Source organism: Oncorhynchus nerka, linkage group LG22, assembly GCF_034236695.1.
Source record: "Oncorhynchus nerka isolate Pitt River linkage group LG22, Oner_Uvic_2.0, whole genome shotgun sequence".
NCBI classification, from domain to species: Eukaryota; Metazoa; Chordata; class Actinopteri; order Salmoniformes; family Salmonidae; genus Oncorhynchus; species Oncorhynchus nerka.
In genome coordinates, this window is record NC_088417.1 from 54,609,607 (window position 1) to 54,625,006 (window position 15,400).

At 39.6% G+C, this 15,400-nt stretch overlaps 1 long non-coding RNA gene across 1 annotated transcript; it reads left to right on the forward strand.

Annotated features, from left to right (window-relative positions):
* The first annotated feature begins 7,998 nt into the window (after positions 1 to 7,998).
* Positions 7,999 to 8,918, forward strand: LOC135563785 (uncharacterized). The gene is made up of 2 exons (XR_010460500.1): positions 7,999 to 8,118; positions 8,208 to 8,918. It is a non-coding gene; the product is annotated as an uncharacterized LOC135563785 (long non-coding RNA).
* Positions 8,919 to 15,400: the final 6,482 nt, after the last annotated feature.

Genomic DNA, 15,400 nt, shown 5'->3' on the forward strand with positions numbered 1-15,400 from the left:
TATGGACAGATACCCCAATCTTTGCTGTGGATCTTCACAGCTCCCTCCTCATCTTTGGTGTCTTTGTTGTCTCTCTGATTAATGCCCTCCTTGCCTGGTCTGTGAGTTGTGGTGGGCGGCACTATCTTGGCAGGTTTGTTGTGGTGCCATATTCTTTCCATTTTTTAATAATGGATTTATTGTGCTCCGTGGGATGTTCAACGTTTCTGATATTTTTTTATAACCCAACTCTGATCTGTACTTCTCCCCCACTTTGTCCCTGACCTGTTTGGAGAGCTCCTTGGTCTTTGCTTGATGTTGCCCCTTGCTTAGTGTGTTGCAGACTCTGGGGCCTTTCAGAACAGGAGTATATATACTGAGATCATGTGACACTTAGATTGCACACAGGTGGACTTTATTTAACTAATTATGTGACTTCTGAAGGTAATTGGTTGCACCATATCTTATTTAGGGGCTTCATAGCAAAGGGGTGAATACATATGCACGCATCACTTTTTTTTTTCATTTCAGTATTTTGTGTATGTCCATTACATTAAATACAAATACAAATCTATTTAAATTACAGGTTGTAATGCAACAAAATAGGAAAAACACCAAGGGGGATGAATACTTTTGTAAGGCACCGTTTCTCCTCTGCCAAGCGGAGATGCATCATTGGTATGACGGTGATTGGATTCCCAACCTTCCAATCTCAGGGCGTATACTAACCACAAGGACACTGAACTGAAAATTCTGTTAACTTCCCCAATGTCCTGTCTGGAAGTTTCCTGGAATCAAGAGGGAATAAGCAGGAATCCTCCAACATGTCATTCTGAAAAAGGTTGGGATTTTGGGAAAGTTACTTGAATTTTGCAACCTTATGGGTAAACAATAGAGTTAGGAAGTCTTCAGTTGTCAGACAACCAAAGTTGATGGTTGACTGTCCCTGGTGCCAGGCTGCTCTGTCATCTAAAACAAAGAGGAAAGGTTAGTCTACAGACTTCATTCCCCATGGTTAGAATACCAAACATGAAAGTTTCCGTCCATAGCATTCTTATCTCCCCTGTCAGCTCACTTTGTCATGTCTCTCCTCGCTCTTCCTCTGACTGGGGTTGTCATCAATCCTTTCCTAATCCTCCCTCTTCTCTCTCTCTCTCCCTTTAACAGTTTTGAGGTACTCTTATGTTTGTGTATCAGGTTTGCTACATACTGTAGTCTCCCCAGGCCAGTGATGCGATAGGACGCCGATTCTGAGATGAGTCGGCCATAACGTGGAATATATCTGTAATACAGGCCTAAACAAGTTGGGAGAAATACTTGGTAGAAAAACTTAAATTGTACTACGATATAATTTTTGCCTAACTTTCAGTTTCTTCCTGCCAATGGTTATTGCATCTTGCCTCCTGTCACTATTCTAAGTAAACACTATGGTTGACATTTCCTCTTGTAAACGCAAACAAAGTGCGCAAAGTAACCTAAACATTTGAAACAGACAGGACTCAGAAAATAATCAAAACAAGTTACTAATACTTGGCTTGCACTTGCAGCATCACTGCGAGGGTACGTTTAGATCAAGAAATGTCCTCATATATTGACCTAAGATAAATAATAGGTGCGACTTTCGCTCACAATAAAACAATTTTAAGCTTGGATCAAAGCTTAAACTTAACCAGTCAATATACAAATTGATTGCAGTGGTGGAGAAAGTACACAATTTTCATACTTGAGTAAGCGTAAAGATACCTCAAAAGAAAATGACTCAAGTAAAACTGAAAGTCACCCAGTAAAATAATACTTGAGTAAAAGTCTAAAAGTATTGGGTTTTAAATGTACTTAAGTATCAAAAGTAAAAGTATCATTTTTCATTCCTTATATTAAGCAAACCAGATGTTCTTGTTTTTTAAATTTACGGATAGCCAGGGTGTTACGGTTTTCTTCATGGGAAGGAGAGGAGGACCAAAATGCAGCGTGGTTATTCATAAACATCTTTAATGAAAGATGAAAATACAAACAGTATACAAAAACAATAACCGTGAAAAACCGAACCAGCCCTATCTGGTGCAAACAAACACAGAGACAGGAACAATCACCCACGAAACACAAAGAATATGGCTGCCTAAATATGGTTCCCAATCAGAGACAACGATAAACACCTGCCTCTGATTGAGAACCACTCTAGGCAACCATAGACTTACCTAGACTACTTCACTAAACCACAATCCCATAACCTACAAAAAAAACCTAGACAAAACACACCACATAAATACCCATGTCACACCCTGGCTTGACCAAAATAATAAAGAAAACACAAAATACTAACGCCAGGGCGTGACACAGGGACACAGTTATGCTCATACATAATTTACAAACAAACCATGTGTGTTTAGTGAGTCTGCCAGATCAGAGGTGTAACAGTATAACTTTAGTCCGTCCCTCTCCTCGCCCTAAGCTGGGCTCGAACCAGGAACCCTCTGCACACATCAACAGTCACCCTCGAAGCATCGTTACCCATTGCTCAAACAAAGGCTACGGCCCTTGCAGAGCAAGGGGAACCACTACTTCAAGGTCTCAGAGCAAGTGACATCACCGATTGAAACGCTATTAGCGCGCACCACCGCTAACTAGCTAGCCATTTCACATCGGTTACACTCACCTCCTTTTTGACCTCCTCCTTTTCCGCAGCAACCAGTGATCCGGGTCAACAGCATCAATGTAACAGAATAGCTTCCGTCCCTCTCCTCGCCCCAACCTGGGCTCGAACCAGGGACCCTCTGCACACATCAACCAGTCACTCAAGAAGCATCGTTAACCATCGCTCCACAAAAGCCACGGCCCTTGCAGAGCAAGGGGAACCACTACTTCAAGGTCTCAGAGCAAATGACGTCACCGATTGAAACGCTATTAGTGCGCACCACCGCTAACTAGCTAGCCATTTCACATCGGTTACAGAGGCAGTAGGGATGACTAGGGATGTTCTCTTGATAAGTGCGTAAATTAGACAATTGTCCTGCCCTGCTAAGCTTTCCAAATGTAATGACTACTTTTTGGTGTCAGGGAAAATATAAAGAGTAAAAAGTACATTATTTCTATAGGAATGTAGCGAATTGAAAGTAAAAGTTGTCAAAAATATAAATAAAGTAAAGTACAGGTACCAAAAAAAATCCAACTTAAGTAGTACTTTCAAGTATTTTTACTTAAGTACTTTACACCACCGGTTGATTAGAGCTAACCCTTTAGCTGTAGCCATGTTAGCTCCAATGCTAACCCTGTTGAAACATCCAAAGTGTACAGAACACTGTGAGACTAGGCTATTTGACCTAGAAAAGCACAATGTTTTGTCCATTTAGGCAAGTCTTGTAAAGGACAGGAAGTAAGTCAATTTAAGTTTGGCATTGCTTTGAATGTTGAGCTTGGCTGGCTGACTCAAATTTATATGGATATCTAACGGCATCATTAGAAATCCTTTCATATACCTAGAACACTACGGACACGGAAGCCACCGGTGTGTATTCCAGGCAAGGACCAACCTTTTTGGCAGAGGCAGGCAGGTAGGGGCAGGAACCAAATGAGCTCATGTACATGGAGGTTCCCACTGATCAGGTCCTTTAATGGCGCAACAGCAACAGAACATCACAATGAAGTCCCTGGGAAGAACCACCCAGCTTCCTCCTAATTAATACTGGCCAGCACTGGAAAACACATCTAACTTAATCACCAACAATCCACTGTTTGTTTTCGGAACAAAGCCTCAACTCAACTGCCTCCCCCTCTCTTTTTCCGCTCAATGAATACAAATTTTCATGGTTTGGTTCCTACATTTTTGTTGTTGTTGTTTGCTCTGGATTTGCCTGGTTCTGTTGAGGAGGGAGGGAGAGAAGGGGTCGGCCCAGTCTGGAGCACAGCAACCATCTATTCCCTTTGATTATAAATACAAGGTTCTGGCCTGAGTGTGCCTCAAGGTTGAGTTGTGTCCACCCACGTGGGCACATACTGGTTGAATCAACATTATTTCAACATTATTTGTCAAAGTATTGTGATGTGGAATCAACTTGGAAAATACATTGGATTTGAAAAAAGTAATCAACCAGTACTATTTTCAACCAGCATTGTCAACATTGAAATTAGGGTAAAACATCCCCGTAAATACATTGACTTAACCTGACTAACTGGTTGTTACATCAATCTAATTTAAACATAATCATCAGAACTATGTATAAGTTGAAATTGCATCAAAAATTCTCCATAGAAACGTAAAAAATATTTTTCATCCTGTTCAAGACATTGTTTACAACGCTGGTTGAATTGAGAAGGAAAACAGTACTGGTTGATTATGTTTTTCAAATACAATGTATTTTTCATGTTGATTCCACATCACATTACGTTGAAACAACGTTGATTCAACCAGTGTGTGCCCAGTGGGCACTCTTTCTCTCCTAGTGGGTGACGACCCAGCAGGGCAGGGTTGTGGCATCGACTGCCTATAGCTTGCTTAACAACGTTCCTATAAACAACACATCACAATGCACGCCGCAGGCCGACAGAGGAAGACTCAATAGAACCCCATGTCCTCTTCCACTACTGTATACGTCTGCTCTGCGTCTGTCAGGATGGCTACCCACTTGAATCAAAACAATAGGGCACTTCGTCAAACCCGATGGGATATCCTGATTTATGTTATCACAGTGTATCCATCAGGTTACTCTTTATTTAGCCCTGTAGGAGACATATGGTTCCGTAACCTGTGAACTGAGAATAAGACTCAGGGTGCATCCCAAAGGGCTCCCTATTCCCTATACAGGACCTCTGGGCTCCCTGGTCAAAAGTAGTGCACTATAAGTGGAATAGGGTGCCATTTGGGATGCAGAGGCCTCCGTATTTTTCTCTGGATTCCTGGCTGGTGGATCACCCACCCTGTTTGTGTCAGTATCTATGTCCACCTTAAATTATTACCCTTGACCAGAACATGAGAAGCAGATGTACACTTTTCTTCAGAGGGCATCGTAAAATAACCTTGATAAAATCTAATCTGACTTAGACGTCTTCCACAAGTGTTCTCTCTAAGACGAAATCATGTAAGCCACAAAGTCAAATTTAACGTTCCATGCTTGTGTTTTTAAAATGTGTCATGTCATGCACAAAAATACATATTCATTGTGAAAACGGATCAAACTCAAAATGAGAACGTACAGAAGGATAAGGAGAACTATAAACAACCCTATCAAAAATAAGCTCAGGGTTTAATAATAAGTTATTCATTCATTCATTTCTTTACTTAGTTAATTGTGTTTACATTTTTTCTACACAAGATTAATTCTGGCTTGAGGGCAATTCATAATTCTGACAAAGTGAGAGAGATCGCCCATATTTCAAAAATAATAATACAATGCCACGAATCACTGAATTGGCCAAAGTATGTCCCTATAAATATTTTGTTGGGCCTGAGTTGCATGATGTCACTGACACTGTAAACATCCAAAGTGGCTGGGATATTTGTTTTCCTTTGAGTAAACTGTTTGGACATTTGAATAATAGTGAGAAAAACACAGAGGGATGCCTTATTCATCCTGCGTGCGTATGCAGCTTTCTTTCTTTATGCGACCACATCCCCTGTCCTTAGAGATCTGGTTGCGATACAGGAGCACTGTCTACACTCATCACACACAGGACAGATCACCTCCCCTCGTTTTCATAATGCAAACAGGAGCTCGAATTTATAGAAATACAATCTATTGCACAATGATATTATTTATATGCCCAAAATACTCTGTTGGGGTCCATCACGGTCTATATTTTTTGTTGTTGTGTCTATCTCTGAATATTTCCTATATTTTATTGAACAGACATGGCAGTGACAGGGGAGGTAGGAGAGATACACTCCACTACGTATTCATTTGGACAATGAAGCTAAAACGTTTAATTTGGCTCTAAACATCAATATTTTGGATTTGAGATCAAATGTTTTATATGAGGTTACAATACAGAATGCCACCTTTTATTTGAGGGTATTTTCATTCATATCTGTTATACCGTTTAGAAATGAATGCACTTTATGTATCATGAATAATGATGAGTAAGAAAGTTTAACTATTCCTTTAGGTCATCAGACTGTCCAAACCTTAACACTGTAAATGTCATCCCTTTTCCATGTCTCTTTTGAGAAAAATATTGTATCTCAATTGGACAAACTTAAAGGGATAGTTCACCCAAATTACACAATTACATATTTGTGTCCTTACCCTGTAAGCAGTCTTTGGACAAGAAGAGACAAAAATCCATGCTTTGGTTCAGTTTACCTGGCTGCTGTCACCAAATTCCAATCACCAATGCAAGTCAATACAAAGTCAAAATTAGAAGGTTTTAAATTACCTGCACAAATCATCTTAAAGTAACTTAATTAAGCTACACAATCAAATTATATACCTTTTGGGATAATTTGGCCAAGAAATTCACTTTACTTTCAGCTTTACCTTTTAACTGTCTCTTCTTGAAAAATGTTACCTGATGTTTATTTTGGAAATAACAGAGCACTAACAGGCGGTTGTGAAGTCAAAACAGTCATACCAGCAATGCAAATATTAGACGGGAAATTTGCATAGCAATTTGACTCATTTCAATGATATTACATAAAATGCCTTTAGGTCTGCTCCCTTGCTTTTATATGTAGGTAAGCATACTTAAATGAGGACTGATGTCAATTATGGTAATTTTGTATGTTCAACATTAATATTAAATTACACGAACCACATTTCCATTCACAGTTTTTATGTGAGTCATACCTCATTTTTAAAAATCAAGTCAGTTGTGATTGAAACAGGAAGTTTCGGTACAGTTTTATAAATGCCGACAGATAATTAGTTCGTTCGACATGGTAGGATGTTTTTGTGTCGGTAAAATGTACAGTATTATGAGAGAAATGGTGGTGGAAACGCCTTTATGCAGAAATAGTGATATAACAACCACCATATGGAAGTAAACTTGGAGTCCCACTACGACTAAGGAAACCATGCAGTTTTTTGGCTACAGATGAAATAAATTACGCTAAAATTCACAGGGTGGTGAAAGTGCAGTGATCTTGATGCTCCTTTCCAATAAATATTGAGGGTCTAATTCTGGTGACATGATGATCAATGCTGGAATGCTGTTTGACAAATACAAAGCTCCTCATGTAGACTAGCCTATCCACACAGCCTACCCGCACTGTATCTGCAAACTATTGGCTAGAGCACATCTGCCAAGACCATAGTAGGCACATTTGCTATTTAATGCAACAGTTTTTGTTACCAAACTATCGGTAGAGTTGAAAATGTGATGGAAACACATTGAACTTTAGATTTCTATTTGGTACATGAAAACTTAAGCAAAAAAATGTTGTGTGCACTACGTCATCACGCACTGATTTCTATCTGCAACAAGTCAGTTTGGTTGAAATTCATTTGTGAGAAAATTCACATTATGTGAGAAATGCTGGTGGAAATGCTTTTATGCACAAGTATTGATATAATCAGAATCACATCTAGGTAAATTAGGTCCTCCCACTTCAACTCATCAGGAAAGCATGCGATTTATTAGGATACAGATCAAATAAATCATGATGAACTTCACATGATGAACAAAAATAAAAACGCATTATGTAAAGTGTTGGCCCCATGTTTCATGAGCTGATAGATTCAAGACATTTTCCATACGCACAAAAAGCTTATTTCTCTCAAATTCTGTGCAGAAATTTGGTTACATTCCTGTTAGTGAGCATTTCTAATTTGCCAAAATAATCCACCTAACAGGTGTGGCATATCAAGAAGCTGATTAAACCGCTTGATCATTACACAAGTGCACCTTGTACAGGGGAAAATAAAAGGCCATTCTAAAATGTGCAGTTTTGTCACACAACACAATGCCACAGATGTCTCAAGGTTTGAGAGAGCGAGCAATTGGCATGCTGCCTGCAGGAATGTCCACCAGAGCTGTTGAATTTAATGTTCATTTATTTACCATAAGCCAACATCGTTTTAGAACATTTGGCAGTACGTCCAACCGGCCTCACAACCGCAGACCATGTGTAACCACACCAACCCAGGACTTCCACATCCGGCTACTTCACCTGCGGGATTGTCTGACACCAGCCTCCCAGCTGATGAAATTGTGAGTTTGTACAACCAAATAATTTTTGCAGGCAAACGGTCAGAAACCATCTCTGGGAAGCTCATCTGCCTGCTTATTGTCCTCACCAGGGTCTTGACCTGACTGCAGTTCCGCGTCGTAACCGACTTCAGTGGGTAAATGCTCAGCTTCGATGACAGCTGACAAGTGTTCCTCATGGATGAATCCCGGTTTCAACTGTACCAGGCAGATGGCTGACAGCATGTGTGGGCGAGTGGTTTGCTGATGTCAACGTTGTGAACAGTGGTTTTGGGCTGGCACGGACAGCGAACACAATTGCATTTTATCGATGGCAATTTGAATGACCAGCGATACCGTCACGAGATCCTGAGGCCCATTGTCATGCCATTCATCCGCCACCACCACCTCATGTTTCAGCATGTTGCAAGGATCTGTACACAATTCCTTGAAGCTGAAAATGTCCCAGGTCTTCCGTGGCCTGCATACTCACCAGACATGCCACCCATTGAGTTTGTTTGCGATGCTCTGGATTGACGTGTACGACAGTGTGTTGCAGTTCCTGCCTATATCCAGCAACTTCGCATAGCCATTGAAGAAGTGTGGGACAACATTCCACAGGAGATGTGTCGCGCTGCATGAGGCAAATGGTGATTACACCAGATACTGACTGTTTTTCTTATACACATCCCTACCTTTTTTAAATCCACACCCCTACCAACGGATGCATATCTGTATTCCCATAGATTAGGGCCTAATGACTTTATTTCAATTGATGGATTTTCTTATATGAACGTTAACTCAGTAAAATATTTTAAATTGTTGCATGTTGCGTTTATATTTTTGTTTAGTGTATATATAGTCTGCGCCCTGAGTGCTGAGTGCACACTCGCTATATAACTCAACATTTTTTTGCGAGAACCATCAGTAGAGTTGTTTAAATTGTATTTGGTACATGGGGATTTAACCAAAAAAACTGATTGCACTACATCATCACGCAGCCTTTTATTTGCAACAAGTCGATTTGATGGAAACACATCGCTGGTGGGAAAATGCACGTATTGTTTTTATGCGGATTTTAGAGTATTCACATGAAAATCTGTCACCAACTGGATGGAAACCTAGCTATTGAAATGAATGTGTTTTCCGTTGGTGTATAGTGCAATGTTCTTACATTTCAAATGATCCAGGTTCTTCTACTATGTTTCCCACAGACTACAGTACAATCTGAGATAATATATGACAAAGCGCAGTTTTGTCTCAGGAAACTGGCAAAGTTTCATGTAGACAGGACCTTAATGACTCTCTTTTATAAATATTATAGAGTCTGTCTTAACATTTTATTTTTATGTGATGGTACGGCAACTAGTTCTGAGCGATTAGTTCTTGAGTTTGGTTCAGTTTCGGGTTTGATTACAGAAAAATAATAATGGTTTTCAATTTCAGTAATAAAAATAAGATATTAAATGCACTATGCATTATGTAGGTTGAGTGGTGGAAAAATTACCCAAGTGTCATCCTTAATAGAAAAATGATTCAAGTGAATGTGAAGGTCACCCAATAAAACAATTTAAGTATAAGTCAAAAAGTATTGTTTTAAATGTAACTGCTAAAATATATTTAAGTATCAAAAGTCAGTTTCAAATTTCATTTAAAATTCCTTATATTAAGCTAACCAGACAGCATAATTTTCTTGTTTTTTATTTAATCAGGGGCACACTCAAACAATTTACAAACAAAGCATTTGTGTTTAGTGAGTCCGCCAGATTAGGATTGCAGTAAAAGTAAAAATTGTCACAAAATATAAATAGTAAAGTACAGATACCCTTAAACAGGTATTCCCAACCAGGGGTACTCGCAATGCCGCCGAGGGTACGCCAAATAAAAATGTGATTCACATATAAAAATAAATTAAACTTTATATTTTCTTTATATTTTCCAACGGGGCTATACATTTGGGTGAGTTTTTTTTCTCTCTCGCCTGAACAGCCTCGCTTAAACCATCTAGTGTTCAGTGAAATAACAGTTTCAAATACAGGTAGCCTAGTCAAATAATTAACATCCAATCACATTAACTGTTACACTCTCGCGGGAATTCCACTAACGGTCTGTAGCCAAACGTAGCTGCTGCTCAATATGGTATCTGTACTGCGCAAAAGCCATGACAGGGAGACATAGTGGAGTGGTAACGCTCGTGCAAGCAGTTGCTCCCGACGCCACTTGGGTACACTGCAGCTTCCAAGGGAATGATACTCAAAAACATGTATTTACCAAATCAAAATCTTAATATTTAATTGATTCCTAAAATAATCTTAAGAACATGCATATAAGGTTCACATATAGGAAAAATCATCAATATCAATTGTAATTTATTACACATTTTCCTCAAAAATATGTACCGTTGTGGTAATGGCAGATTGTGGTGGAAATTACATTTCATATAAAATACCATTAAACATTTTGTCACAACTGTCACAGTTTACATGTTTAATTTTATTGAAGATATAGAACAGACCATTTAGAACCTCAAAAAACAAAGGTTACATGCCTCAAGAACTTAAAGCATATTTTAGAACAATTTGGGATTTAATGCATTAGGCATAAATATATATACAAGGTTGAAAACACTGGTTGACATTAAACAAATTACTGTTCACCGGCTGCCCTCTATGTATTCAGACACACGAGACAGGTGTGTGCTCACTCAAGATTAGGTTTTGTCCTTAATGCACTCTATTGCTTAACAAGAAATGAACAGTTCCTGTGCTGACATTGCTTCCAGAGGCAGTTTGGAAATTGGTAGTGTGATGCAACCGAGGACAAACAAATCTTACCTCGGTGGTCCCGTTCTGTGAGCTTGTGTGGCCTACCACTTTGCGGCTGAGTCGTTGTTGCGCCTAGACGTTTCCACTTCACAATAATAGCACTTACAGTTGACCGGGGCAGCTCTTGATGAACTGACTTGATGGAAAGGTGGCATCCTATGACGGTGCCACGTTGAAAGTCACTGAGCTCTTCAGTACTGGCTATTCTACTGCCAATGTTTGTCTATGGAGATTGCATGGCTGTGTGCAACGGGTGTGGCTGAAATAGCTGAATCCACTAATTTGAAGGAGTGTCCACATACATTTGTATATATAGTGAATGTCCTTGTCCTCTCCTTGGTTGATTTAGGGGGCATCTTATAGAAAACAATTATAATAATAATATTTCAAGTCAGTAATAACCATAGCAAGTCACATAAATAGACATCAAAATCACTCAATCATCCTAACATAATACAAAATGTAATAGTCTTATTTAGCAAATAAGTGTTCAATTTCAACTTAACCACGATCATACAGTATATGTAATTTGTGTGTATTTTCGGGTCTTAAGGTAAATCAAAATGTAAGATCTAATACATTTAGTCATTACCACCACATTCTGTCCTTAACATCACAGTTCATTATGTGGTGGTAATGACGTGTGGTGTGAATTACATTTTTACAGTATTTGGTCATAAATAAAAGGGATTCTAGCATGCTAACTCCAGTTGAACAGCTAGCATACAATGTATCCTACATACACATAATTAAAACATTTTTGTTTTTGTTTTTTTGGTAATGACAAACAATATAAATATTATCTTCTCAAGTCATATTTACTGTCATTCCAGGCATCAAAATGTGAATCTCCCTCCATGACATCCATGTGGTCCACTGTCACTATTCACATCCATGGTAACCAAGAACACAAATTTGCTTGTGGTGGTAATGACCCAATACTTAGACGCAAAAAAAGTAACAAGTGGCTTATGCACATCTACAGTGGGGCAAAAAAGTATTTAGTCAGCCACCAATTGTGCAAGTTCTCCCACTTAAAAAGATGAGAAAGGCCTGTAATTTTCATCATAGGTACACTTCAACTATGACAGACAAAATGAGAAAAAAAATCCAGAAAATCACATTGTAGGATTTTTAATGGATTTATTTGCTAATTATGGTGGAAAATAAGTATTTGGTCAATAACAAAAGTTTATCTAAATACTTTGTTATATACCCTTTGTTGGCAATGACAGAAGTCAAACGTTTTCTGTAAGTCTTCACAAAGGAGAACCTTCCATCAGCAAGGGCATTGAAGATGAGTGAAAAACTAAATCCAGACATTAAATGCTTAATAAAAAAATATTGAAAGATTTTTTTTTTTAAAGTGGTGTGGGGGCTGTGCTTTGGCAAAGTGGGCGGGGTTATATCCTTCCTGTTTGGCCCTGTCCGGGGGTGTCTTCGGATGGGGCCACAGTGTCTCCTGACCCCTCCTGTCTCAGCCTCCAGTATTTATGCTGCAGTAGTTTATGTGTCGGGGGGCTAGGGTCAGTTTGTTATATCTGGAGTACTTCTCCTGTCCTATTCGGTGTCCTGTGTGAATCGAAGTGTGCGTTCTCTAATTCTCTCCTCTCTTTCTTTCTGTTATAATCTCCACCCGGCACAGCCAGAAGAGGACTGGCCACCCCACATATGCTCTCTCTAATTCTCTCTTTCTTTCTCTCTCTCGGAGGACCTGAGCCCTAGGACCATGCCCCAGGACTACCTGACATGATGACTCCTTGCTGTCCCCAGTCCACCTGACCGTGCTGCTGCTCCAGTTTCAGCTGTTCTGCCTTATTATTATTATTATTATTATTATTAGACCATGCTGGTCATTTATGAACATTTGAACATCTTGGCCATGTTCTGTTATCTCCACCCGGCACAGCCAGAAGAGGACTGGCCACCCCACAGCCTGGTTCCTCTCTAGGTTTCTTCCTAGGTTTTGTCCTTTCTAGGGAGTTTTTCCTAGCCACCGTGCTTCTACACCTGCATTGCTTGCTGTTTGGGGTTTTAGGCTGGGTTTCTGTATAGCACTTTGAGATATCAGCTGATGTATGAAGGGCCTTATAAATACATTTGATTTGATTTTAAGCTTATTTTCATCTCCACTTAATTATGTAAAATAAAAATAAAATCTAAATTTACATTTTATCTACATAATCTAATCCTGAGACACAAAAAGGCCTGTATTTGCAAAATCACACATATTTGTATTGATGGCTGTCAGCCCTATGACTTGATGTACGAGCTAGATCGTTGAATTCACAATAACTGTCGGTCATTGTGATCCATGTGGATTGTATATGGTCAATGCTGTTTTATGCCTCTTTTCTGCAAAACCATTTGCCCTCTGGGACAAAGTTTAAAATTGAACTTGAGTAGTGAGGTGATTTCCCACATTCAAAGTCCTGTAATAAGAGTTATGACACTAATATGTGTGTAACCTCTTCACAGTTCTGTGGGTCTCACTGAATAGGCTGATACCTATGGAAATTGAGTCCATGAAATGGGGTTAGGCTGTACAGTGCATACAGTATGTTCCAATGAAATGAAGTCTTATACATCCACAGTGCGATGTCAACTGATTTGTCTTTTGTTGAATTGATATAGCAACATTCCAAACATGATCTAGCCCAAATATGGCACGATTCCACTATTTGTATCTGTTTGCATCATTTTCATTTACATTTTCAATGCAGTACTTTTATTTTGAAGGAGAACCGCACATGCCACTATTTTGGCTAACTGTTATTGTGGCTAGTTTGCTCTGGCAGTGCTGGCCGCTGTTGAAAACGATGCATCTCCAGATTACCTGCTTCTAGGTGTGGAGGCATGCATTGAAAACATGGGTCAGTTAGCTGCTACAAGGGACACATAGGTGAAATAATTTATTTGCTAGCTATTCTTCTGTTTCATAAAGTTTAAAAAAAATTCCAATAAAGGTGCACTATGCATAACTGCCTTCATTTTGCTGGACCCCAGGAAGAGTAGCTGATGTGGATCCATATAAATACAAAATAGGCAGAAATTGCTCCACCATTTCCTGGTTGATAGAATTGTAATAGTTTGCCTAATTTCAGTTTATGTGGCAAATCAAGTTATTGACTGACTAAGCTAATTCTTATTCATGTTTTTGTTGTTGGCATTACTAACCGGACAGCATGCCGACAGGCCAGGGCCCATATTCACAAAGAATCCCAGAGTAGGAGTACTGATTTTAGGATCAGTTTTGCCTTTACACTGAGTACAATTACATAGATCACTATCCCTACTCTGAGACTCTTTGTGAATATGGGACCTGGAAGAAAGCTGTTGCCCAATACCTAGCACAGCAGTAGCTTCACCACAGGACCCTAGAGCAGGGGTAGGCAACCCTGTTCCTGGAGTCCGGCAAATACTGCAAGATTTTGCTCCAATTAGGCACCACACCAGGGGTGCTTTCAGTTCGCTTGAACGTTTGCGACGTTCCGGAATGTTTTGTACTGAACTACACGTTTTTTAATAATGTTCTTGTACGTTCTTGAACAGACTTTGAGATACGTTTGCTCCATTCGGTGGGTGCGCGGGGGTGTGGCTTGAAGGAATCAGTGACTAATTTAGGACAGCGGTGCATTTTGAACCTACAACCCAACCCCTCCCCATTTTCAACTGGCAGTTCAATACAGCACCGTTTCTGTTCAACTGAACGTTCTATTATGTTTTATGTACTGAAAGCAGCCCTGACCATCTGAGCTAATTGATTTGTTCAGTGATTGCTTAAAATGGTCTTCCAGGTTGGTTAAATCAAAAACATGAAGTTTCTGCGGCACTCCATGACCAGGGTTGCCTAACCCTGCCCTAAAAGTTTTACAGTCAATGCTTATTAATTTAATATTGTATATGTATTTCCATATGTCAATGACACAAACAAAAGGTTTGAATTGTTCATCAACATGTGTGGTAAATGCTAATATGGCTTTGGTGATGAAAGGTACATAATGAATTTGTCATGCTGTGACATGGGCCTGGATGGTAACACACATCTTCTTTAATTAAGCTGCCTGACTGAATGTGGTATCAGAAGTAAGGGCCTTACCTGGGAGTACAACAGTCCATCTCTGTCGAACAGACATTCTGTCAACATGGATTGTAATGTAACCACTCAAGTTCATACAAACTGATACGGATACAATCACTGACTTATTTTCACTTTGTCTACTTGTCCCATTCTTCAGTGTTGTCTGGGATGTGTATTTTAGCTGACACTAGACAGGACAAAAAAACTAGACAATACAAAAACGAAACCAACCACCCTTGTTCCACTCTGACCTAACCAAAATAATAAAGAAAACAAAGATAACTAAGGTCAGGGCGTGACAGTACCCCCCCCAAAGGTGCGGACTCCCGGCCGCAAACCTAAACCTATATGGGAGGGTCTGGGTGGGCATCTAACCTCGGTGGCAGCTCTGGTTCTGGAC